The sequence below is a fragment of the Pseudophryne corroboree genome, unplaced genomic scaffold, assembly GCF_028390025.1.
Source record: "Pseudophryne corroboree isolate aPseCor3 unplaced genomic scaffold, aPseCor3.hap2 scaffold_322, whole genome shotgun sequence".
Classification (NCBI taxonomy): Eukaryota; Metazoa; Chordata; class Amphibia; order Anura; family Myobatrachidae; genus Pseudophryne; species Pseudophryne corroboree.
Window position 1 is genome coordinate 137,197 of NW_026969903.1, and position 23,917 is coordinate 161,113.

The window sequence follows — 23,917 nt, forward strand, 5'->3', positions numbered from 1 at the left end:
AGAGCTAGGCATTGGAAAATGCAGGGCTATAACGTGTAGATGAAGCACTAACAGGAGGCTTTACAATTTTCATTCTAGTGTCTTTCGTTTGGGAGAAAAATGCAAAGGTACAATACAGTTTTTCCTTGCCGATATCTCTCTTTTGCAAAGAGATAGGCATTGGAAAATTCAGGGCTATAACGTGTAGATGAAGCACTAATAGGAGGCTTTAAAATTTTCAATCTAGTGTCCTTCGTTTGGGAGAAAAATGCAAAGGTACAATACAGCTTTTCCTTGCCAATATCTCTCTTTTGCAAAGAGCTAGGCATTGGAAAATTCAGGCCTATAACGTGTAGATGAAGCACTAACAGGAGGCTTTAAAATTTTCATTCTAGTGTCTTTCGTTTGGGAGAAAAATGCAAAGGTACAATACAGTTTTTCCTTGCCGATATCTCTCTTTTGCAAAGAGCTAGGCATTGGAAAATTCAGGGCTATAACGTGTAGATGAAGCACTAATAGGAGGCTTTAAAATTTTCAATCTAGTGTCCTTCGTTTGGGAGAAAAATGCAAAGGTACAATACAGCTTTTCATTGCCAATATCTCTCTTTTGCAAAGAGCTAGGCATTGGAAAATTCAGGGCTATAACGTGCAGATGAAGCACTAACAGGAGGCTTTAAAATTTTCATTCTAGTGTCTTTCGTTTGGGAGAAAAATGCAAAGGTACAATACCGTTTTTCCTTGCCGATATCTCTCTTTTGCAAAGAGATAGGCATTGGAAAATTCAGGGCTATAACGTGTAGATGAAGCACTAACAGGAGGCTTTACAATTTTCATTCTAGTGTCTTTCGTTTGGGAGAAAAATGCAAAGGTACAATACAGCTTTTCCTTGCCGATATCTCTCTTTTGCAAAGAGATAGGCATTGGAAAATGCAGGGCTATAACGTGTAGATGAAGCACTAACAGGAGGCTTTAAAATTTTCATTCTAGTGTCTTTCGTTTGGGAGAAAAATGCAAAGGTACAATACAGCATTTCCTTGCCGATATCTCTCTTTTGCAAAGAGATAGGCATTGGAAAATTCAGGACTATTACGTGTAGATGAAGCACTAAAAGGAGGCTTTAAAATTTTCATTCTAGTGTCTTTCGTTTGGGAGAAAAATGCAAAGGTACAATACAGCATTTCCTTGCCGATATCTCTCTTTTGCAAAGAGATAGGCATTGGAAAATACAGGACTATTACGTGTAGATGAAGCACTAAAAGGAGGCTTTAAAATTTTCATTCTAGTGTCTTTCGTTTGGGAGAAAAATGCAAAAGTACAATGCAGCTTTTCCTTGCCGATATCTCTCTTTTGCAAAGAGATAGGCATTGGAAAATTCAGGGCTATAACGTGTAGATGAAGCACTAATAGGAGGCTTTAAAATTTTCAATCTAGTGTCCTTCGTTTGGGAGAAAAATGCAAAGGTACAATACAGCTTTTCCTTGCCAATATCTCTCTTTTGCAAAGAGCTAGGCATTGGAAAATGCAGGGCTATAACGTGTAGATGAAGCACTAACAGGAGGCTTTACAATTTTCATTCTAGTGTCTTTCGTTTGGGAGAAAAATGCAAAGGTACAATGCAGCTTTTCCTTGCCGATATCTCTCTTTTGCAAAGAGATAGGCATTGGAAAATGCAGGGCTATAACGTGTAGATGAAGCACTAACAGGAGGCTTTAAAATTTTCATTCTAGTGTCTTTCGTTTGGGAGAAAAATGCAAAGGTACAATACAGCATTTCCTTGCCGATATCTCTCTTTTGCACAGATAGGCATTGGAAAATTCAGGGCTATAACGTGTAGATGAAGCACTAACAGGAGGCTTTAAAATTTTCATTCTAGTGTCTTTCGTTTGGGAGAAAAATGCAAAGGTACAATACAGCTTTTCCTTGCCGATATCTCTCTTTTGCAAAGAGATAGGCATTGGAAAATTCAGGGCTATAACGTGTACATGAAGCACTAACAGGAGGCTTTAAAATTTTCATTCTAGTGTCCTTCGTTTGGGAGAAAAATGCAAAGGTACAATACAGCTTTTCCTTGCCGATATCTCTCTTTTGCAAAGAGATAGGCATTGGAAAATTCAGGGCTATAACGTGTAGATGAAGCACTAATAGGAGGCTTTAAAATTTTCAATCTAGTGTCCTTCGTTTGGGAGAAAAATGCAAAGGTACAATGCAGCTTTTCCTTGCCAATATCTCTCTTTTGCAAAGAGCTAGGCATTGGAAAATGCAGGGCTATAACGTGTAGATGAAGCACTAACAGGAGGCTTTACAATTTTCATTCTAGTGTCTTTCGTTTGGGAGAAAAATGCAAAGGTACAATACAGTTTTTCCTTGCCGATATCTCTCTTTTGCAAAGAGATAGGCATTGGAAAATTCAGGGCTATAACGTGTAGATGAAGCACTAATAGGAGGCTTTAAAATTTTCAATCTAGTGTCCTTCGTTTGGGAGAAAAATGCAAAGGTACAATACAGCTTTTCCTTGCCAATATCTCTCTTTTGCAAAGAGCTAGGCATTGGAAAATTCAGGCCTATAACGTGTAGATGAAGCACTAACAGGAGGCTTTAAAATTTTCATTCTAGTGTCTTTCGTTTGGGAGAAAAATGCAAAGGTACAATACAGTTTTTCCTTGCCGATATCTCTCTTTTGCAAAGAGATAGGCATTGGAAAATTCAGGGCTATAACGTGTAGATGAAGCACTAACAGGAGGCTTTACAATTTTCATTCTAGTGTCTTTCGTTTGGGAGAAAAATGCAAAGGTACAATACAGCTTTTCCTTGCCGATATCTCTCTTTTGCAAAGAGATAGGCATTGGAAAATGCAGGGCTATAACGTGTAGATGAAGCACTAACAGGAGGCTTTAAAATTTTCATTCTAGTGTCTTTCGTTTGGGAGAAAAATGCAAAGGTACAATACAGCATTTCCTTGCCGATATCTCTCTTTTGCACAGAGATAGGCATTGGAAAATTCAGGGCTATAACGTGTAGATGAAGCACTAACATGAGGCTTTAAAATTTTCATTCTAGTGTCTTTCGTTTGGGAGAAAAATGCAAAGGTACAATACAGCTTTTCCTTGCCGATATCTCTCTTTTGCAAAGAGATAGGCATTGGAAAATTCAGGGCTATAACGTGTAGATGAAGCACTAATAGGAGGCTTTAAAATTTTCAATCTAGTGTCCTTCGTTTGGGAGAAAAATGCAAAGGTACAATACAGCTTTTCCTTGCCAATATCTCTCTTTTGCAAAGAGCTAGGCATTGGAAAATGCAGGGCTATAACGTGTAGATGAAGCACTAACAGGAGGCTTTACAATTTTCATTCTAGTGTCTTTCGTTTGGGAGAAAAATGCAAAGGTACAATGCAGCTTTTCCTTGCCGATATCTCTCTTTTGCAAAGAGATAGGCATTGGAAAATGCAGGGCTATAACGTGTAGATGAAGCACTAACAGGAGGCTTTAAAATTTTCATTCTAGTGTCTTTCGTTTGGGAGAAAAATGCAAAGGTACAATACAGCATTTCCTTGCCGATATCTCTCTTTTGCACAGAGATAGGCATTGGAAAATTCAGGGCTATAACGTGTAGATGAAGCACTAACAGGAGGCTTTAAAATTTTCATTCTAGTGTCTTTCGTTTGGGAGAAAAATGCAAAGGTACAATACAGCTTTTCCTTGCCGATATCTCTCTTTTGCAAAGAGATAGGCATTGGAAAATTCAGGGCTATAACGTGTAGATGAAGCACTAACAGGAGGCTTTAAAATTTTCATTCTAGTGTCCTTCGTTTGGGAGAAAAATGCAAAGGTACAATACAGCTTTTCCTTGCCGATATCTCTCTTTTGCAAAGAGATAGGCATTGGAAAATTCAGGGCTATAACGTGTAGATGAAGCACTAATAGGAGGCTTTAAAATTTTCAATCTAGTGTCCTTCGTTTGGGAGAAAAATGCAAAGGTACAATACAGCTTTTCCTTGCCAATATCTCTCTTTTGCAAAGAGCTAGGCATTGGAAAATTCAGGGCTATAACGTGTAGATGAAGCACTAACAGGAGGCTTTAAAATTTTCATTCTAGTGTCTTTCGTTTGGGAGAAAAATGCAAAGGTACAATACAGTTTTTCCTTGCCGATATCTCTCTTTTGCAAAGAGATAGGCATTGGAAAATTCAGGGCTATAACGTGTAGATGAAGCACTAACAGGAGGCTTTACAATTTTCATTCTAGTGTCTTTCGTTTGGGAGAAAAATGCAAAGGTACAATACAGCTTTTCCTTGCCGATATCTCTCTTATGCAAAGAGATAGGCATTGGAAAATGCAGGGCTATAACGTGTAGATGAAGCACTAACAGGAGGCTTTAAAATTTTCATTCTAGTGTCTTTCGTTTGGGAGAAAAATGCAAAGGTACAATACAGCATTTCCTTGCCGATATCTCTCTTTTGCAAAGAGATAGGCATTGGAAAATTCAGGACTATTACGTGTAGATGAAGCACTAAAAGGAGGCTTTAAAATTTTCATTCTAGTGTCTTTCGTTTGGGAGAAAAATGCAAAAGTACAATGCAGCTTTTCCTTGCCGATATCTCTCTTTTGCAAAGAGATAGGCATTGGAAAATTCAGGGCTATAACGTGTAGATGAAGCACTAATAGGAGGCTTTAAAATTTTCAATCTAGTGTCCTTCGTTTGGGAGAAAAATGCAAAGGTACAATACAGCTTTTCCTTGCCAATATCTCTCTTTTGCAAAGAGCTAGGCATTGGAAAATTCAGGGCTATAACGTGTAGATGAAGCACTAATAGGAGGCTTTAAAATTTTCAATCTAGTGTCCTTCGTTTGGGAGAAAAATGCAAAGGTACAATACAGCTTTTCCTTGCCAATATCTCTCTTTTGCAAAGAGCTAGGCATTGGAAAATGCAGGGCTATAACGTGTAGATGAAGCACTAACAGGAGGCTTTACAATTTTCATTCTAGTGTCTTTCGTTTGGGAGAAAAATGCAAAGGTACAATGCAGCTTTTCCTTGCCGATATCTCTCTTTTGCAAAGAGATAGGCATTGGAAAATGCAGGGCTATAACGTGTAGATGAAGCACTAACAGGAGGCTTTAAAATTTTCATTCTAGTGTCTTTCGTTTGGGAGAAAAATGCAAAGGTACAATACAGCTTTTCCTTGCCGATATCTCTCTTTTGCAAAGAGATAGGCATTGGAAAATTCAGGGCTATAACGTGTAGATGAAGCACTAACAGGAGGCTTTAAAATTTTCATTCTAGTGTCCTTCGTTTGGGAGAAAAATGCAAAGGTACAATACAGCTTTTCCTTGCCGATATCTCTCTTTTGCAAAGAGATAGGCATTGGAAAATTCAGGGCTATAACGTGTAGATGAAGCACTAATAGGAGGCTTTAAAATTTTCAATCTAGTGTCCTTCGTTTGGGAGAAAAATGCAAAGGTACAATACAGCTTTTCCTTGCCAATATCTCTCTTTTGCAAAGAGCTAGGCATTGGAAAATTCAGGGCTATAACGTGTAGATGAAGCACTAACAGGAGGCTTTAAAATTTTCATTCTAGTGTCTTTCGTTTGGGAGAAAAATGCAAAGGTACAATACAGTTTTTCCTTGCCGATATCTCTCTTTTGCAAAGAGATAGGCATTGGAAAATTCAGGGCTATAACGTGTAGATGAAGCACTAACAGGAGGCTTTACAATTTTCATTCTAGTGTCTTTCGTTTGGGAGAAAAATGCAAAGGTACAATACAGCTTTTCCTTGCCGATATCTCTCTTTTGCAAAGAGATAGGCATTGGAAAATGCAGGGATATAACGTGTAGATGAAGCACTAACAGGAGGTTTTAAAATTTTCATTCTAGTGTCTTTCGTTTGGGAGAAAAATGCAAAGGTACAATACAGCATTTCCTTGCCGATATCTCTCTTTTGCAAAGAGATAGGCATTGGAAAATTCAGGACTATTACGTGTAGATGAAGCACTAAAAGGAGGCTTTAAAATTTTCATTCTAGTGTCTTTCGTTTGGGAGAAAAATGCAAAAGTACATTGCAGCTTTTCCTTGCCGATATCTCTCTTTTGCAAAGAGATAGGCATTGGAAAATTCAGGGCTATAACGTGTAGATGAAGCACTAACAGGAGGCTTTAAAATTTTCATTCTAGTGTCTTTCGTTTGGGAGAAAAATGCAAAGGTACAATACAGCATTTCCTTGCCGATATCTCTCTTTTGCACAGAGATAGGCATTGGAAAATTCAGGGCTATAACGTGTAGATGAAGCACTAACAGGAGGCTTTAAAATTTTCATTCTAGTGTCTTTCGTTTGGGAGAAAAATGCAAAGGTACAATACAGCTTTTCCTTGCCGATATCTCTCTTTTGCAAAGAGATAGGCATTGGAAAATTCAGGGCTATAACGTGTAGATGAAGCACTAACAGGAGGCTTTAAAATTTTCATTCTAGTGTCCTTCGTTTGGGAGAAAAATGCAAAGGTACAATACAGCTTTTCCTTGCCGATATCTCTCTTTTGCAAAGAGATAGGCATTGGAAAATTCAGGGCTATAACGTGTAGATGAAGCACTAATAGGAGGCTTTAAAATTTTCAATCTAGTGTCCTTCGTTTGGGAGAAAAATGCAAAGGTACAATACAGCTTTTCCTTGCCAATATCTCTCTTTTGCAAAGAGCTTGGCATTGGAAAATGCAGGGCTATAACGTGTAGATGAAGCACTAACAGGAGGCTTTACAATTTTCATTCTAGTGTCTTTCGTTTGGAGAAAAATGCAAAGGTACAATACAGTTTTTCCTTGCCGATATCTCTCTTTTGCAAAGAGATAGGCATTGGAAAATTCAGGGCTATAACGTGTAGATGAAGCACTAATAGGAGGCTTTAAAATTTTCAATCTAGTGTCCTTCGTTTGGGAGAAAAATGCAAAGGTACAATACAGCTTTTCCTTGCCAATATCTCTCTTTTGCAGAGAGCTAGGCATTGGAAAATTCAGGGCTATAACGTGTAGATGAAGCACTAACAGGAGGCTTTAAAATTTTCATTCTAGTGTCTTTCGTTTGGGAGAAAAATGCAAAGGTACAATACAGTTTTTCCTTGCCGATATCTCTCTTTTGCAAAGAGATAGGCATTGGAAAATTCAGGGCTATAACGTGTAGATGAAGCACTAACAGGAGGCTTTACAATTTTCATTCTAGTGTCTTTCGTTTGGGAGAAAAATGCAAAGGTACAATACAGCTTTTCCTTGCCGATATCTCTCTTTTGCAAAGAGATAGGCATTGGAAAATGCAGGGCTATAACGTGTAGATGAAGCACTAACAGGAGGCTTTAAAATTTTCATTCTAGTGTCTTTCGTTTGGGAGAAAAATGCAAAGGTACAATACAGCATTTCCTTGCCGATATCTCTCTTTTGCAAAGAGATAGGCATTGGAAAATTCAGGACTATTACGTGTAGATGAAGCACTAAAAGGAGGCTTTAAAATTTTCATTCTAGTGTCTTTCGTTTGGGAGAAAAATGCAAAAGTACAATGCAGCTTTTCCTTGCCGATATCTCTCTTTTGCAAAGAGATAGGCATTGGAAAATTCAGGGCTATAACGTGTAGATGAAGCACTAATAGGAGGCTTTAAAATTTTCAATCTAGTGTCCTTCGTTTGGGAGAAAAATGCAAAGGTACAATACACCTTTTCCTTGCCAATATCTCTCTTTTGCAAAGAGCTAGGCATTGGAAAATTCAGGGCTATAACGTGTAGATGAAGCACTAATAGGAGGCTTTAAAATTTTCAATCTAGTGTCCTTCGTTTGGGAGAAAAATGCAAAGGTACAATACAGCTTTTCCTTGCCAATATCTCTCTTTTGCAAAGAGCTAGGCATTGGAAAATGCAGGGCTATAACGTGTAGATGAAGCACTAACAGGAGGCTTTACAATTTTCATTCTAGTGTCTTTCGTTTGGAGAAAAATGCAAAGGTACAATACAGTTTTTCCTTGCCGATATCTCTCTTTTGCAAAGAGATAGGCATTGGAAAATTCAGGGCTATAACGTGTAGATGAAGCACTAATAGGAGGCTTTAAAATTTTCAATCTAGTGTCCTTCGTTTGGGAGAAAAATGCAAAGGTACAATACAGCTTTTCCTTGCCAATATCTCTCTTTTGCAAAGAGCTAGGCATTGGAAAATTCAGGGCTATAACGTGTAGATGAAGCACTAACAGGAGGCTTTCAAATTTTCATTCTAGTGTCTTTCGTTTGGGAGAAAAATGCAAAGGTACAATACAGTTTTTCCTTGCCGATATCTCTCTTTTGCAAAGAGATAGGCATTGGAAAATTCAGGGCTATAACGTGTAGATGAAGCACTAACAGGAGGCTTTACAATTTTCATTCTAGTGTCTTTCGTTTGGGAGAAAAATGCAAAGGTACAATACAGCTTTTCCTTGCCGATATCTCTCTTTTGCAAAGAGATAGGCATTGGAAAATGCAGGGCTATAACGTGTAGATGAAGCACTAACAGGAGGCTTTAAAATTTTCATTCTAGTGTCTTTCGTTTGGGAGAAAAATGCAAAGGTACAATACAGCATTTCCTTGCCGATATCTCTCTTTTGCAAAGAGATAGGTATTGGAAAATTCAGGACTATTACGTGTAGATGAAGCACTAAAAGGAGGCTTTAAAATTTTCATTCTAGTGTCTTTCGTTTGGGAGAAAAATGCAAAAGTACAATGCAGCTTTTCCTTGCCGATATCTCTCTTTTGCAAAGAGATAGGCATTGGAAAATTCAGGGCTATAACGTGTAGATGAAGCACTAATAGGAGGCTTTAAAATTTTCAATCTAGTGTCCTTCGTTTGGGAGAAAAATGCAAAGGTACAATACAGCTTTTCCTTGCCAATATCTCTCTTTTGCAAAGAGCTAGGCATTGGAAAATTCAGGGCTATAACGTGTAGATGAAGCACTAATAGGAGGCTTTAAAATTTTCAATCTAGTGTCCTTCGTTTGGGAGAAAAATGCAAAGGTACAATACAGCTTTTCCTTGCCAATATCTCTCTTTTGCAAAGAGCTAGGCATTGGAAAATTCAGGGCTATAACGTGTAGATGAAGCACTAACAGGAGGCTTTAAAATTTTCATTCTAGTGTCCTTCGTTTGGGAGAAAAATGCAAAGGTACAATACAGCTTTTCCTTGCCGATATCTCTCTTTTGCAAAGAGATAGGCATTGGAAAATTCAGGGCTATAACGTGTAGATGAAGCACTAATAGGAAGCTTTAAAATTTTCAATCTAGTGTCCTTCGTTTGGGAGAAAAATGCAAAGGTACAATACAGCTTTTCCTTGCCAATATCTCTCTTTTGCAAAGAGCTAGGCATTGGAAAATTCAGGGCTATAACGTGTAGATGAAGCACTAACAGGAGGCTTTAAAATTTTCATTCTAGTGTCTTTCGTTTGGGAGAAAAATGCAAAGGTACAATACAGTTTTTCCTTGCCGATATCTCTCTTTTGCAAAGAGATAGGCATTGGAAAATTCAGGGCTATAACGTGTAGATGAAGCACTAACAGGAGGCTTTACAATTTTCATTCTAGTGTCTTTCGTTTGGGAGAAAAATGCAAAGGTACAATACAGCTTTTCCTTGCCGATATCTCTCTTTTGCAAAGAGATAGGCATTGGAAAATGCAGGGCTATAACGTGTAGATGAAGCACTAACAGGAGGCTTTAAAATTTTCATTCTAGTGTCTTTCGTTTGGGAGAAAAATGCAAAGGTACAATACAGCATTTCCTTGACGATATCTCTCTTTTGCAAAGAGATAGGCATTGGAAAATTCAGGACTATTACGTGTAGATGAAGCACTAAAAGGAGGCTTTAAAATTTTCATTCTAGTGTCTTTCGTTTGGGAGAAAAATGCAAAAGTACATTGCAGCTTTTCCTTGCCGATATCTCTCTTTTGCAAAGAGATAGGCATTGGAAAATGCAGGGCTATAACGTGTAGATGAAGCACTAATAGGAGGCTTTAAAATTTTCAATCTAGTGTCCTTCGTTTGGGAGAAAAATGCAAAGGTACAATACAGCTTTTCCTTGCCAATATCTCTCTTTTGCAAAGAGCTAGGCATTGGAAAATGCAGGGCTATAACGTGTAGATGAAGCACTAACAGGAGGCTTTACAATTTTCATTCTAGTGTCTTTCGTTTGGGAGAAAAATGCAAAGGTACAATACAGTTTTTCCTTGCCGATATCTCTCTTTTGCAAAGAGATAGGCATTGGAAAATTCAGGGCTATAACGTGTAGATGAAGCACTAACAGGAGGCTTTACAATTTTCATTCTAGTGTCTTTCGTTTGGGAGAAAAATGCAAAGGTACAATACAGCTTTTCCTTGCCGATATCTCTCTTTTGCAAAGAGATAGGCATTGGAAAATGCAGGGCTATAACGTGTAGATGAAGCACTAACAGGAGGCTTTAAAATTTTCATTCTAGTGTCTTTCGTTTGGGAGAAAAATGCAAAGGTACAATACAGCATTTCCTTGCCGATATCTCTCTTTTGCAAAGAGATAGGCATTGGAAAATTCAGGACTATTACGTGTAGATGAAGCACTAAAAGGAGGCTTTAAAATTTTCATTCTAGTGTCTTTCGTTTGGGAGAAAAATGCAAAAGTACAATGCAGCTTTTCCTTGCCGATATCTCTCTTTTGCAAAGAGCTAGGCATTGGAAAATTCAGGGCTATAACGTGTAGATGAAGCACTAACAGGAGGCTTTAAAATTTTCATTCTAGTGTCTTTCGTTTGGGAGAAAAATGCAAAGGTACAATACAGTTTTTCCTTGCCGATATCTCTCTTTTGCAAAGAGATAGGCATTGGAAAATTCAGGGCTATAACGTGTAGATGAAGCACTAACAGGAGGCTTTACAATTTTCATTCTAGTGTCTTTCGTTTGGGAGAAAAATGCAAAGGTACAATACAGCTTTTCCTTGCCGATATCTCTCTTTTGCAAAGAGATAGGCATTGGAAAATGCAGGGCTATAACGTGTAGATGAAGCACTAAAAGGAGGCTTTAAAATTTTCATTCTAGTGTCTTTCGTTTGGGAGAAAAATGCAAAAGTACAATGCAGCTTTTCCTTGCCGATATCTCTCTTTTGCAAAGAGATAGGCATTGGAAAATTCAGGGCTATAAGGTGTAGATGAAGCACTAATAGGAGGCTTTAAAATTTTCAATCTAGTGTCCTTCGTTTGGGAGAAAAATGCAAAGGTACAATACAGCTTTTCCTTGCCAATATCTCTCTTTTGCAAAGAGCTAGGCATTGGAAAATGCAGGGCTATAACGTGTAGATGAAGCACTAACAGGAGGCTTTACAATTTTCATTCTAGTGTCTTTCGTTTGGGAGAAAAATGCAAAGGTACAATACAGTTTTTCCTTGCCGATATCTCTCTTTTGCAAAGAGATAGGCATTGGAAAATTCAGGGCTATAACGTGTAGATGAAGCACTAACAGGAGGCTTTACAATTTTCATTCTAGTGTCTTTCGTTTGGGAGAAAAATGCAAAAGTACAATGCAGCTTTTCCTTGCCGATATCTCTCTTTTGCAAAGAGATAGGCATTGGAAAATTCAGGGCTATAACGTGTAGATGAAGCACTAATAGGAGGCTTTAAAATTTTCAATCTAGTGTCCTTCGTTTGGGAGAAAAATGCAAAGGTACAATACAGCTTTTCCTTGCCAATATCTCTCTTTTGCAAAGAGCTAGGCATTGGAAAATGCAGGGCTAACGTGTGTAGATGAAGCACTAACAGGAGGCTTTACAATTTTCATTCTAGTGTCTTTCGTTTGGGAGAAAAATGCAAAGGTACAATGCAGCATTTCCTTGCCGATATCTCTCTTTTGCAAAGAGATAGGCATTGGAAAATGCAGGGCTATAACGTGTAGATGAAGCACTAACAGGAGGCTTTAAAATTTTCATTCTAGTGTCTTTCGTTTGGGAGAAAAATGCAAAGGTACAATACAGCATTTCCTTGCCGATATCTCTCTTTTGCACAGAGATAGGCATTGGAAAATTCAGGGCTATAACGTGTAGATGAAGCACTAACAGGAGGCTTTAAAATTTTCATTCTAGTGTCTTTCGTTTGGGAGAAAAATGCAAAGGTACAATACAGCTTTTCCTTGCCGATATCTCTCTTTTGCAAAGAGATAGGCATTGGAAAATTCAGGGCTATAACGTGTAGATGAAGCACTAACAGGAGGCCTTTAAAATTTTCATTCTAGTGTCCTTCGTTTGGGAGAAAAATGCAAAGGTACAATACAGCTTTTCCTTGCCGATATCTCTCTTTTGCAAAGAGCTAGGCATTGGAAAATTCAGGGCTATAACGTGTAGATGAAGCACTAACAGGAGGCTTTAAAATTTTCATTCTAGTGTCTTTCGTTTGGGAGAAAAATGCAAAGGTACAATACAGTTTTTCCTTGCCGATATCTCTCTTTTGCAAAGAGATAGGCATTGGAAAATTCAGGGCTATAACGTGTAGATGAAGCACTAACAGGAGGCTTTACAATTTTCATTCTAGTGTCTTTCGTTTGGGAGAAAAATGCAAAGGTACAATACAGCTTTTCCTTGCCGATATCTCTCTTTTGCAAAGAGATAGGCATTGGAAAATGCAGGGCTATAACGTGTAGATGAAGCACTAAAAGGAGGCTTTAAAATTTTCATTCTAGTGTCTTTCGTTTGGGAGAAAAATGCAAAAGTACAATGCAGCTTTTCCTTGCCGATATCTCTCTTTTGCAAAGAGATAGGCATTGGAAAATTCAGGGCTATAACGTGTAGATGAAGCACTAATAGGAGGCTTTAAAATTTTCAATCTAGTGTCCTTCGTTTGGGAGAAAAATGCAAAGGTACAATACAGCTTTTCCTTGCCAATATCTCTCTTTTGCAAAGAGCTAGGCATTGGAAAATTCAGGGCTATAACGTGTAGATGAAGCACTAACAGGAGGCTTTAAAATTTTCATTCTAGTGTCTTTCGTTTGGGAGAAAAATGCAAAGGTACAATACAGTTTTTCCTTGCCGATATCTCTCTTTTGCAAAGAGATAGGCATTGGAAAATTCAGGGCTATAACGTGTAGATGAAGCACTAACAGGAGGCTTTACAATTTTCATTCTAGTGTCTTTCGTTTGGGAGAAAAATGCAAAGGTACAATACAGCTTTTCCTTGCCGATATCTCTCTTTTGCAAAGAGATAGGCATAGGAAAATGCAGGGCTATAACGTGTAGATGAAGCACTAACAGGAGGCTTTAAAATTTTCATTCTAGTGTCTTTCGTTTGGGAGAAAAATGCAAAGGTACAATACAGCATTTCCTTGCCGATATCTCTCTTTTGCAAAGAGATAGGCATTGGAAAATTCAGGACTATTACGTGTAGATGAAGCACTAAAAGGAGGCTTTAAAATTTTCATTCTAGTGTCTTTCGTTTGGAGAAAAATGCAAAAGTACAATGCAGCTTTTCCTTGCCGATATCTCTCTTTTGCAAAGAGATAGGCATTGGAAAATTCAGGGCTATAACGTGTAGATGAAGCACTAATAGGAGGCTTTAAAATTTTCAACCTAGTGTCCTTCGTTTGGGAGAAAAATGCAAAGGTACAATACAGCTTTTCCTTGCCAATATCTCTCTTTTGCAAAGAGCTAGGCATTGGAAAATGCAGGGCTATAACGTGTAGATGAAGCACTAACAGGAGGCTTTACAATTTTCATTCTAGTGTCTTTCGTTTGGGAGAAAAATGCAAAGGTACAATGCAGCTTTTCCTTGCCGATATCTCTCTTTTGCAAAGAGATAGGCATTGGAAAATGCAGGGCTATAACGTGTAGATGAAGCACTAACAGGAGGCTTTAAAATTTTCATTCTAGTGTCTTTCGTTTGGGAGAAAAATGCAAAGGTACAATACAGCATTTCCTTGCCGATATCTCTCTTTTGCACAGAGATAGGCATTGGAAAATTCAGGGCTATAACGTGTAGATGAAGCACTAACAGGAGGCTTTAAAATTTTCATTCTAGTGTCTTTCGTTTGGGGAGAAAAATGCAAAGGTACAATACAGCTATTCCTTGCCGATATCTCTCTTTTGCAAAGAGATAGGCATTGGAAAATTCAGGGCTATAACGTGTAGATGAAGCACTAACAGGAGGCTTTAAAATTCATCTGCTGCAGGCCTTCCCCCAGGAATGCTTGCACTAGTTGTTGCATTTGGTTTGTTGTTTGGGGGTGCTTCAGTATTAGGCAGCCTTCTGCCCTCCATGTTCATCTGAAAATATGTGTTCTCCCTGCAGTTGTTGTCCCCAGATGAGAGTTCCCTTGTGCTGCCTCAGTTGAATCTCCTTTACTTGACAGAGATGTGCCTGAGCAGCGGCCCTCCCCAGCCCTATCCCAAATCATACTTATTTTGCATAGGAGATACCATGGTCATGAAGATTGTTCTCCCAGGGTGAGGTTCATTCATTGTATTCTGGGTATGCTGACCCCTGTGATTTCCCCAAATGTGGGGAAACTCGACTGCATTATTTGTGGTAGTGGGGGGACTGTGTTTGTGCTTTCCTCTGGTCAGCTCTGGTAAAAGTCAGATTTATTTGTCTCAGATCTTCCTCTAGCCTTGTTCTTCTTTCGAGAGTTCCCTTGTGCTGCCTCAGTTGGATCTCTTTCACTTGACAGGGGGGTGCCCGAGCAGCGACCCTCCCCAGCTCTAGCCCAACTCCTACTTACCTGCCAGGTGAGATACTATGATCATAAAGGTGCTTCTCCCAGGGCAAGGCTCACCCATTGCACTCTGATTTCCCCAAATGTGGGAAGCTTGACTGCATAATTTGTGTTTCCCCTGGTCGGCTCTCGTATAATTCAGATCTCTTTGTCTCAGGTCTCTCTCCAGCCTAGTTTGCTGTCTGTTTCCACTTCTTTTTTCATGAGCCCCTTCCTTTTATACCCTTGTGCACTATCCTGACTTCTCCTCCTGTCTGCTTACTTTGTGCCTTCCAATGCACAATGCAAACTACAGGTAGTGCTGCAGGGCCCACACCCTTTTACTTGCCGTACAGAGCAGCTCTGGAGCTGTTACAGTGCCCAGCTGCTGCAAGAAATCAGCTTGAATGCTTCAGGGGCTGGGGCATAGCCAACATGAGCCCCACACCGAAGGAGGGTGGAGGTGTTTAATGCGAACTAGGGGTCATCCAAGCGCCGCAAAAGGCCGCCATGCCCTGCACGCCCCTTTTCTCTTTTCATATGCAGACGAGGGTTGAAGCCAACTTTGACCCACTGCTTGGATGACATCACCGTATGCAAATCCATCTGCTGCAGGCCTTCCCCCAGGAATGCTTGCACTAGTTGTTGCATTTGGTTTGTTGTTTGGGGGTGCTTCAGTATTAGGCAGCCTTCTGCCCTCCCATGTTCATCTGAAAATATGTGTTCTCCCTGCAGTTGTTGTCCCCAGATGAGAGTTCCCTTGTGCTGCCTCAGTTGAATCTCCTTTACTTGACAGAGATGTGCCTGAGCAGCGGCCCTCCCCAGCCCTATCCTAAATCATACTTATTTTGCATAGGAGATACCATGGTCATGAAGATTGTTCTCCCAGGGTGAGGTTCATTCATTGCATTCTGGGTATGCTGACCCCTGTGATTTTCCCAAATTTGGGGAAACTCGACTGCATTATTTGTGGTAGTGGGGGACTGTGTTTGTGCTTTCCTCTGGTCAGCTCTGGTAAAAGTCAGATTTCTTTGTCTCAGATCTTCCTCTAGCCTTGTTCTTCTTTCGAGAGTTTCCTAGTGCTGCCTCAGTTGGATCTCCTTCACTTGACAGGGGGGTGCCCGAGCAGCGACCCTCCCAAGCTCTAGCCCAACTCCTACTTACCTGCCAGGTGAGATACTATAATCAGGAAGGTGCTTCTCCCAGGGCAAGGCTCACCCATTGCACTCTGGGTGTGCTGCTCCTGCGATTTCCCCAAATGTGGGAAACTTGACTGCATAATTTGTGTTTCCCCTGGTCGGCTCTCGTATAATTCAGATCTCTTTGTCTCAGGTCTCTCTCCAGCCTAGTTTGCTGTCTGTTTCAACTTCTCTTTTCTTGAGCCGCTCCCTTCTATGCCCTTGCGCACTATCCTGACTTCTCCCGTCTGCTTACTTTGTGCCTTCCAATGCACAATGCAAACTACAGGTAGTGCTGCAGGGCCCACACCCTTTTACTTGCCGTTCAGAGCAGCTCTGGAGCTGTTACAGTGCCCAGCTGCTGCAATAAATCAGCTTGAATGCTTCAGGGGATGGGGCATGGCAAACATGAGCCCCACACCAAAGGAGGGTGGGGGTGTTTAATGCGAACTAGGGGTCATCCAAGCACCGCAAAAGGCCGCCATGCCCTGCACGCCCCTTTTCTCTTTTCATATGCAGATGAGGGTTGAAGCCAACTTTGACCCACTGCTTGGATGACATCACCGTATGCAAATCCGTCTTCTGCAGAACTTCCCCCAGGAATGCTTGCACTAGTTGTTGCATTTGGTTTGTTGTTTGGGGGTGCTTCAGTATTAGGCAGCCTTCTGCCCTCCCATGTTCATCTGAAAATATGTGTTCTCCCTGCAGTTGTTGTCCCCAGATGAGAGTTCCCTTGTGCTGCCTCAGTTGAATCTCCTTTACTTGACAGAGATGTGCATGAGCAGCGGCCCTCCCCAGCCCTATCCCAAATCATACTTATTTTGCATAGGAGATACCATGGTCATGAAGATTACTCTCCCAGGGTGAGGTTCATTCATTGCATTCTGGGTATGCTGACCTCTGTGATTTCCCCAAATGTGGGAAACGCGACTGCTTTATTTGTTGGTAGTGGGGGACTGTGTTTGTGTTTTCCTCTGGTCAGCTCTGGTAAAAGTCAAATTTCTTTGTTTCAGATCTTCCTCTAGCCTTGTTCTTCTTTCGAGAGTTTCCTTGTGCTGCCTCAGTTGGATCTCCTTCACTTGACAGGGGGGTGCCCGAGCAGCGACCCTCCCCAGCTCTAGCCCAACTCCTACTTACCTGCCAGGTGAGATACTATGATCATGAAGGTGCTTCTCCCAGGGCAAGGCTCACCCATTGCACTCTGGGTGTGCTGCCCCTGCGATTTCCCCAAATGTGGGAAACTTGACTGCATAATTTGTGTTTCCCCTGGTCAGGTCTCGTATAATTCAGATCTCTTTGTCTCAGGTCTCTCTCCAGCCTAGTTTGCTGTCTGTTTCAACTTCTCTTTTCTTGAGCCGCTCCCTTTTATACCCTTGTGCACTATCCTGACTTCTCCTCCTGTCTGCTTACTTTGTGCCTTCCAATGCGCAATGCAAACTACAGGTAGTGCTGCAGGGCCCACACCCTTTTACTTGCCTTACTGAACAGCTCTGGAGCTGTTACAGTGCCAAGCTGCTGCAAGAAATCAGCTTGAATGCTTCAGGGGATGGGGCATGGCCAACATGAGCCCCACACCGAAGGAGGGTGGAGGTGTTTAATGCGAACTAAGGGTCATCCAAGCGCCGCAAAAGGCCGCCATGCCCTGCATACCCCTTTTCTCTTTTCATATGCAGATGAGGGTTCCAGCCAACTTTGGCCCACTGCTTGGATGACATCACCGTATGCAATTCCGTCTTCTGCAGAACTTCCCCCAGGAATGCTTGTACTAGTTGTTGCATTTGGTTTGTTGTTTGGGGGTGCTTCAGTATTAGGCAGCCTTCTGCCCTCCCATGTTCATCTGAAAATATGTGTTCTCCCTGCAGTTGTTGTCCCCAGATGAGAGTTTCCTTGTGCTGCCTCAGTTGAATCTCCTTTACTTGACAGAGATGTGCATGAGCAGCGGCCCTCCCCAGCCCTATCCCAAATCATACTTATTTTGCATAGGAGATACCATGGTCATGAAGATTGTTCTCCCAGGGTGAGGTTCATTTATTGCATTTTGGGTATGCTGACCCCTGTGATTTCCCCAAATGTGGGAAACTCGACTGCATTATTTGTGGTAGTGGGGGACTGTGTTTGTGCTTTCCTCTGGTCAGCTCTGGAAAAAGTCAGATTTCTTTGTCTCAGATCTTCCTCTAGCCTTGTTCTTCTTTCGAGAGTTCCCTTGTGCTGCCTCAGTTGGATCTCTTTCACTTGACAGGGGGGTGCCCGAACAGCGACTTTCCCCAGCTCTAGCCCAACTCCTACTTACCTGCCAGGTGAGATACTATGATCATGAAGGTGCTTCTCCCAGGGCAAGGCTCACCCATTGCACTCTGGGTGTGCTGCCCCTGCGATTTCCCCAAATGTGGGAAACTTGACTGCATAATTTGTGTTTCCCCTGGTCGGCTCTCGTATAATTCAGATCTCTTTGTCTCAGGTCTCTCTCCAGCCTAGTTTGCTGTCTGTTTCCACTTCTCTTTTCTTCAGCCGCTCCCTTCTATACCCTTGTGCACTATCCTGACTTCTCCTCCCGTCTGCTTACTTTGTGCCTTCCAATGCACAATGCACACTACATGTAGTGCTGCAGGGCCCACACCCTTTTACTTGCCTTACAGAGCAGCTCTGGAGCTGTTACAGTGCCCAGCTGCTGCAAGAAATCAGCTTGAATGCTTCAGGGGATGGGGCATGGCCAACATGAGCCCCACACCAAAGGAGGGTGGAGGTGTTTAATGCGAACTAGGGGTCATCCAAGCACCGCAAAAGGCCGCCATGCCCTGCACGCCCCTTTTCTCTTTTCATATGCAGATGAGGGTTGAAGCCAACTTTGACCCACTGCTTGGATGACATCACCGTATGCAAATCCGTCTTCTGCAGAACTTCCCCCAGGAATGCTTGCACTAGTTGTTGCATTTGGTTTGTTGTTTGGGGGTGCTTCAGTATTAGGCAGCCTTTTGCCCTCCCATGTTCATCTGAAAATATGTGTTCTCCCTGCAGTTGTTGTCCCAAGATGAGAGTTCCCTTGTGCTGCCTCAGTTGAATCTCCTTTACTTGACAGAGATGTGCATGAGCAGCGGCCCTCCCCAGCCCTATTCCAAATCATACTTATTTTGCATAGGAGATACCATGGTCATGAAGATTTTTCTCCCAGGGTGAGGTTCATTCATTGCATTTTGGGTATGCTGACCCCTGTGATTTCCCCAAATGTGGGAAACTTGACTGCATTATTTGTGGTAGTGGGAGACTGTGTTTGTGCTTTCCTCTGGTCAGCTCTGGTAAAAGTCAGATTTCTTTGTCTCAGATTTTCCTTTAGCCTTGTTCTTCTTTCGAGAGTTCCCTTGTGCTGCCTCAGTTGGATCTCCTTCACTTTACAGGGGGGTACCCGAGCAGCGACCCTCCCCAGCTCTAGCCCAACTCCTACTTACCTGCCAGGTGAGATACTATGATCATGAAGGTGCTTCTCCCAGGGCAAGGCTCACCCATTGTACTCTGGGTGTGCTGCTCCTGCGATTTCCCCAAATGTGGGAAACTTGACTGCATAATTTGTGTTTCCCCTGGTCGGCTCTCGTATAATTCAGATCTCTTTGTCTCAGGTCTCTCTCCAGCCTAGTTTGCTGTCTGTTTCCACTTCTCTTTTCTTCAGCCGCTCCCTTCTATACCCTTGTGCACTATCCTGACTTCTCCTCCCGTCTGCTTACTTTGTGCCTTCCAATGCACAATGCAAACTACAGGTAGTGCTGCAGGGCCCACACCCTTTTACTTGCCTTACAGAGCAGCTCTGGAGCTGTTACAGTGCCCAGCTGCTGCAAGAAATCAGCTTGAATGCTTCAGGGGCTGGGGCATAGCCAACATGAGCCCCACACCGAAGGAGGGTGGAGGTGTTTAATGCAAACTAGGGGTCAGACAAGCGCCGCAAAAGGCCACCATGCCCTGCACGCCCCTTTTCTGTTTTCATATGCAGACGAGGGTTGAAGCCAACTTTGACCCACTGCTTGGATGACATCACCATATGCAAATCCATCTGCGGCAGGCCTTCCCCCAGGAATGCTTGCACTAGTTGTTGCATTTGGTTTGTTGTTTGGAGGTGCTTCAGTATTAGGCAGCCTTCTGCCCTCCCATGTTCATCTGAAAATATGTGTTCTCCCTGCAGTTGTTGTCCCAAGATGAGAGTTCCCTTGTGCTGCCTCAGTTGAATCTCCTTTACTTGACAGAGATGTGCATGAGCAGCGGCCCTCCCCAGCCCTATTCCAAATCATACTTATTTTGCATAGGAGATACCATGGTCATGAAGATTTTTCTCCCAGGGTGAGGTTCATTCATTGCATTTTGGGTATGCTGACCCCTGTGATTTCCCCAAATGTGGGAAACTTGACTGCATTATTTGTGGTAGTGGGAGACTGTGTTTGTGCTTTCCTCTGGTCAGCTCTGGTAAAAGTCAGATTTCTTTGTCTCAGATTTTCCTTTAGCCTTGTTCTTCTTTCGAGAGTTCCCTTGTGCTGCCTCAGTTGGATCTCCTTCACTTTACAGGGGGGTACCCGAGCAGCGACCCTCCCCAGCTCTAGCCCAACTCCTACTTACCTGCCAGGTGAGATACTATGATCATGAAGGTGCTTCTCCCAGGGCAAGGCTCACCCATTGTACTCTGGGTGTGCTGCTCCTGCGATTTCCCCAAATGTGGGAAACTTGACTGCATAATTTGTGTTTCCCCTGGTCGGCTCTCGTATAATTCAGATCTCTTTGTCTCAGGTCTCTCTCCAGCCTAGTTTGCTGTCTGTTTCCACTTCTCTTTTCTTCAGCCGCTCCCTTCTATACCCTTGTGCACTATCCTGACTTCTCCTCCCGTCTGCTTACTTTGTGCCTTCCAATGCACAATGCAAACTACAGGTAGTGCTGCAGGGCCCACACCCTTTTACTTGCCTTACAGAGCAGCTCTGGAGCTGTTACAGTGCCCAGCTGCTGCAAGAAATCAGCTTGAATGCTTCAGGGGATGGGTCATGGCCAACATGAGCCCCACACCAAAGGAAGGTGGAGGTGTTTAATGCGAACTAGGGGTCATCCAAGCACCGCAAAAAGCCGCCATGCCCTGCACGCCCCTTTTCTCTTTTCATATGCAGATGAGGGTTGAAGCCAACTTTGACCCACTGCTTGGATGACATCACCGTATGCAAATCCGTCTTCTGCAGAACTTCCCCCAGGAATGCTTGCACTAGTTGTTGCATTTGGTTTGTTGTTTGGGGGTGCTTCAGTATTAGGCAGCCTTCTGCCCTCCCATGTTCATCTGAAAAGATGTGGTCTCCCTGCAGTTGTTGTCCCCAGATGAGAGTTCCCTTGTGCTGCCTCAGTTGAAACTCCTTAACTTGACAGAGATGTGCCTGAGCAGCGGCCCACCCCAGCTCTATCCCAAATCATACTTATTTTGCATAGGACATACCATGGTCATGAAGATTATTCTCCCAGGGTGAGGTTCATTCATTGCATTCTGGGTATGCTGACCCCTGTGATTTCCCCAAATGTGGGAAACTCGACTGCTTTATTTGTGGTAGTGGGGGACTGTGTTTGTGTTTTCCTCTGGTCAGCTCTGGTAAAAGTCAGATTTCTTTGTTTCAGATCTTCCTCTAGCCCTGTTCTTCTTTTGAGAGTTCCCTTGTGCTGCCTCAGTTGGATCTCCTTCACTTGACAGGGGGGTGCCCGAGCAGAGACCCTCCCCAGCTCTAGCCCAACTCCTACTTACCTGCCAGGTGAGATACTATGATCATGATGGTGCTTCTCCCAGGGCAAGGCTCACCCATTGCACTCTGGGTGTGCTGCCCCTGCGATTTCCCCAAATGTGGGAAACTTGACTGCATAATTTGTGTTTCCCCTGGTCGGCTCTCGTATAATTCAGATCTCTTTGTCTCAGGTCTCTCTCCAGCCTAGTTTGCTGTCTGTTTCCACTTCTCTTTTCTTCAGCCGCTCCCTTCTATAACCTTGTGCACTATCCTGACTTCTCCTCCCGTCTGCTTACTTTGTGCCTTCCAATGCACAATGCAAACTACAGGTAGTGCTGCAGGGCCCACACCCTTTTACTTGCCTTACAGAGCAGCTCTGGAGCTGTTACAGTGCCCAGCTGCTGCAAGAAATCTGCTTGAATGCTTCAGGGGATGGGGCATGGCCAACATGAGCCCCACACCAAAAGAGGGTGGAGGTGTTTAATGCGAACTAGGGGTCATCCAAGCACCGCAAAAGGCCGCCATGCCCTGCACGCCCCTTTTCTCTTTTCATATGCAGACGAGGGTTGAAGCCAACTTTGACCCACTGCTTGGATGACATCACCATATGCAAATCCATCTGCGGCAGGCCTTCCCCCAGGAATGCTTGCACTAGTTGTTGCATTTGGTTTGTTGTTTGGGGGTGCTTCAGTATTAGGCAGCCTTCTGCCCTCCCATGTTCATCTGAAAATATATGTTCTCCCTGCAGTTGTTGTCCCCAGATGAGAGTTCCCTTGTGTTGCCTCAGTTAAATCTCCTTTACTTGACAGAGATGTGCATGAGCAGCGGCCCTCCCCAGCCCTATTCCAAATCATACTTATTTTGCATAGGAGATACCATGGTCATGAAGATTTTTCTCCCAGGGTGAGGTTTATTCATTGCATTTTGGGTATGCTGACCCCTGTGATTTCCCCAAATGTGGGAAACTTGACTGCATTATTTGTGGTAGTGGGAGGCTGTGTTTGTGATTTCTTCTGGTCAGCTCTGGTAAAAGTCAGATTTCTTTGTCTCAGATTTTCCTTTAGCCTTGTTCTTCTTTCGAGAGTTCCCTTGTGCTGCCTCAGTTGGATCTCCTTCACTTTACAGGGGGGTACCCGAGCAGCGACCCTCCCCAGCTCTAGCCCAACTCCTACTTACCTGCCAGGTGAGATACTATGATCATGAAGGTGCTTCTCCCAGGGCAAGGCTCACCCATTGTACTCTGGGTGTGCTGCTCCTGCGATTTCCCCAAATGTGGGAAACTTGACTGCATAATTTGTGTTTCCCCTGGTCGGCTCTCGTATAATTCAGATCTCTTTGTCTCAGGTCTCTCTCCAGCCTAGTTTGCTGTCTGTTTCCACTTCTCTTTTCTTCAGCCGCTCCCTTCTATACCCTTGTGCACTATCCTGACTTCTCCCGTCTGCTTACTTTGTGCCTTCCAATGCACAATGCAAACTACAGGTAGTGCTGCAGGGCCCACACCCTTTTACTTGCCTTACAGAGCAGCTCTGGAGCTGTTACAGTGGCCAGCTGCTGCAAGAAATCAGCTTGAATGCTTCAGGGGCTGGGGCATAGCCAACATGAGCCCCACACCGAAGGAGGGTGGAGGTGTTTAATGCAAACTAGGGGTCAGTCAAGCGCCGCAAAAGGCCACCATGCCCTGCACGCCCCTTTTCTGTTTTTATATGCAGACGAGGGTTGAAGCCACCTTTGACCCACTGCTTGGATGACATCACCGTATGCAAATCCATCTGCGGCAGGCCTTCCCCCAGGAATGCTTGCACTAGTTGTTGCATTTGGTTTGTTGTTTGGGGGTGCTTCAGTATTAGGCAGCCTTCTGCTCCACCCTCCTTTGGTGTGGGGCTCATGTTGGCCATGTCCCATCCCCTGAAGCATTCAAGCAGATTTCTTGCAGCAGCTGGGCACTGTAACAGCTCCAGAGACGCTCTGTAAGGCAAGTAAAAGGGTGTGGGCCCTGCAGCACTACCTGTAGTTTGCATTGTGCATTGGAAGGCACAAAGTAAGCAGACGGGAGGAGAAGTCAGGATAGTGCACAAGGGTATAGAAGGGAGCGGCTGAAGAAAAGAGAAGTGGAAACAGACAGCAAACTAGGCTGGAGAGAGATCTGAGACAAAGAGATCTGAATTATACGAGAGCCGACCAGGGGAAACACAAATTATGCAGTCAAGTTTCCCACATTTGGGGAAATCGCAGGGGCAGCACACCCAGAGTGCAATGGGTGAGCCTTGCCCTGGGAGAAGCACCTTCATGATCATAGTATCTCACCTGGCAGGTAAGTAGGAGTTGGGCTAGAGCTAGGGAGGGTCGCTGCTCGG

The 23,917-nt window shown here is 43.0% G+C and overlaps 16 non-coding genes across 16 annotated transcripts; 15 read left to right on the top strand and 1 right to left on the bottom strand.

Annotated features, from left to right (window-relative positions):
- Positions 1-14,360: 14,360 nt before the first annotated feature.
- LOC135018442 (U1 spliceosomal RNA) lies at positions 14,361-14,526 on the top strand. Its single transcript, XR_010216144.1, has one exon. It is a non-coding gene; the product is annotated as a U1 spliceosomal RNA (small nuclear RNA).
- A 972-nt stretch (positions 14,527-15,498) lies between these two features.
- LOC135018512 (U1 spliceosomal RNA) lies at positions 15,499-15,663 on the top strand. Its single transcript, XR_010216202.1, has one exon. It is a non-coding gene; the product is annotated as a U1 spliceosomal RNA (small nuclear RNA).
- Positions 15,664-15,815: 152 nt separating this feature from the next.
- On the top strand, positions 15,816-15,978 carry LOC135018426 (U1 spliceosomal RNA). Its single transcript, XR_010216130.1, has one exon. It is a non-coding gene; the product is annotated as a U1 spliceosomal RNA (small nuclear RNA).
- Positions 15,979-16,649: 671 nt separating this feature from the next.
- Positions 16,650-16,814, top strand: LOC135018421 (U1 spliceosomal RNA). The gene has a single exon (XR_010216125.1). It is a non-coding gene; the product is annotated as a U1 spliceosomal RNA (small nuclear RNA).
- A 152-nt stretch (positions 16,815-16,966) lies between these two features.
- LOC135018368 (U1 spliceosomal RNA) lies at positions 16,967-17,129 on the top strand. The gene has a single exon (XR_010216078.1). It is a non-coding gene; the product is annotated as a U1 spliceosomal RNA (small nuclear RNA).
- A 674-nt stretch (positions 17,130-17,803) lies between these two features.
- LOC135018558 (U1 spliceosomal RNA) lies at positions 17,804-17,967 on the top strand. The gene has a single exon (XR_010216247.1). It is a non-coding gene; the product is annotated as a U1 spliceosomal RNA (small nuclear RNA).
- Positions 17,968-18,119: 152 nt separating this feature from the next.
- Positions 18,120-18,282, top strand: LOC135018362 (U1 spliceosomal RNA). Its single transcript, XR_010216072.1, has one exon. It is a non-coding gene; the product is annotated as a U1 spliceosomal RNA (small nuclear RNA).
- Positions 18,283-18,956: 674 nt separating this feature from the next.
- Positions 18,957-19,120, top strand: LOC135018299 (U1 spliceosomal RNA). Its single transcript, XR_010216014.1, has one exon. It is a non-coding gene; the product is annotated as a U1 spliceosomal RNA (small nuclear RNA).
- Positions 19,121-19,272: 152 nt separating this feature from the next.
- LOC135018406 (U1 spliceosomal RNA) lies at positions 19,273-19,435 on the top strand. The gene has a single exon (XR_010216111.1). It is a non-coding gene; the product is annotated as a U1 spliceosomal RNA (small nuclear RNA).
- Positions 19,436-20,109: 674 nt separating this feature from the next.
- On the top strand, positions 20,110-20,273 carry LOC135018300 (U1 spliceosomal RNA). Its single transcript, XR_010216015.1, has one exon. It is a non-coding gene; the product is annotated as a U1 spliceosomal RNA (small nuclear RNA).
- Positions 20,274-20,425: 152 nt separating this feature from the next.
- LOC135018408 (U1 spliceosomal RNA) lies at positions 20,426-20,588 on the top strand. The gene has a single exon (XR_010216113.1). It is a non-coding gene; the product is annotated as a U1 spliceosomal RNA (small nuclear RNA).
- A 674-nt stretch (positions 20,589-21,262) lies between these two features.
- Positions 21,263-21,426, top strand: LOC135018320 (U1 spliceosomal RNA). The gene has a single exon (XR_010216034.1). It is a non-coding gene; the product is annotated as a U1 spliceosomal RNA (small nuclear RNA).
- Positions 21,427-21,578: 152 nt separating this feature from the next.
- Positions 21,579-21,741, top strand: LOC135018396 (U1 spliceosomal RNA). The gene has a single exon (XR_010216105.1). It is a non-coding gene; the product is annotated as a U1 spliceosomal RNA (small nuclear RNA).
- Positions 21,742-22,415: 674 nt separating this feature from the next.
- On the top strand, positions 22,416-22,579 carry LOC135018312 (U1 spliceosomal RNA). The gene has a single exon (XR_010216027.1). It is a non-coding gene; the product is annotated as a U1 spliceosomal RNA (small nuclear RNA).
- Positions 22,580-22,731: 152 nt separating this feature from the next.
- LOC135018409 (U1 spliceosomal RNA) lies at positions 22,732-22,894 on the top strand. The gene has a single exon (XR_010216114.1). It is a non-coding gene; the product is annotated as a U1 spliceosomal RNA (small nuclear RNA).
- Positions 22,895-23,719: 825 nt separating this feature from the next.
- On the bottom strand, positions 23,720-23,882 carry LOC135018363 (U1 spliceosomal RNA). The gene has a single exon (XR_010216073.1). It is a non-coding gene; the product is annotated as a U1 spliceosomal RNA (small nuclear RNA).
- Positions 23,883-23,917: the final 35 nt, after the last annotated feature.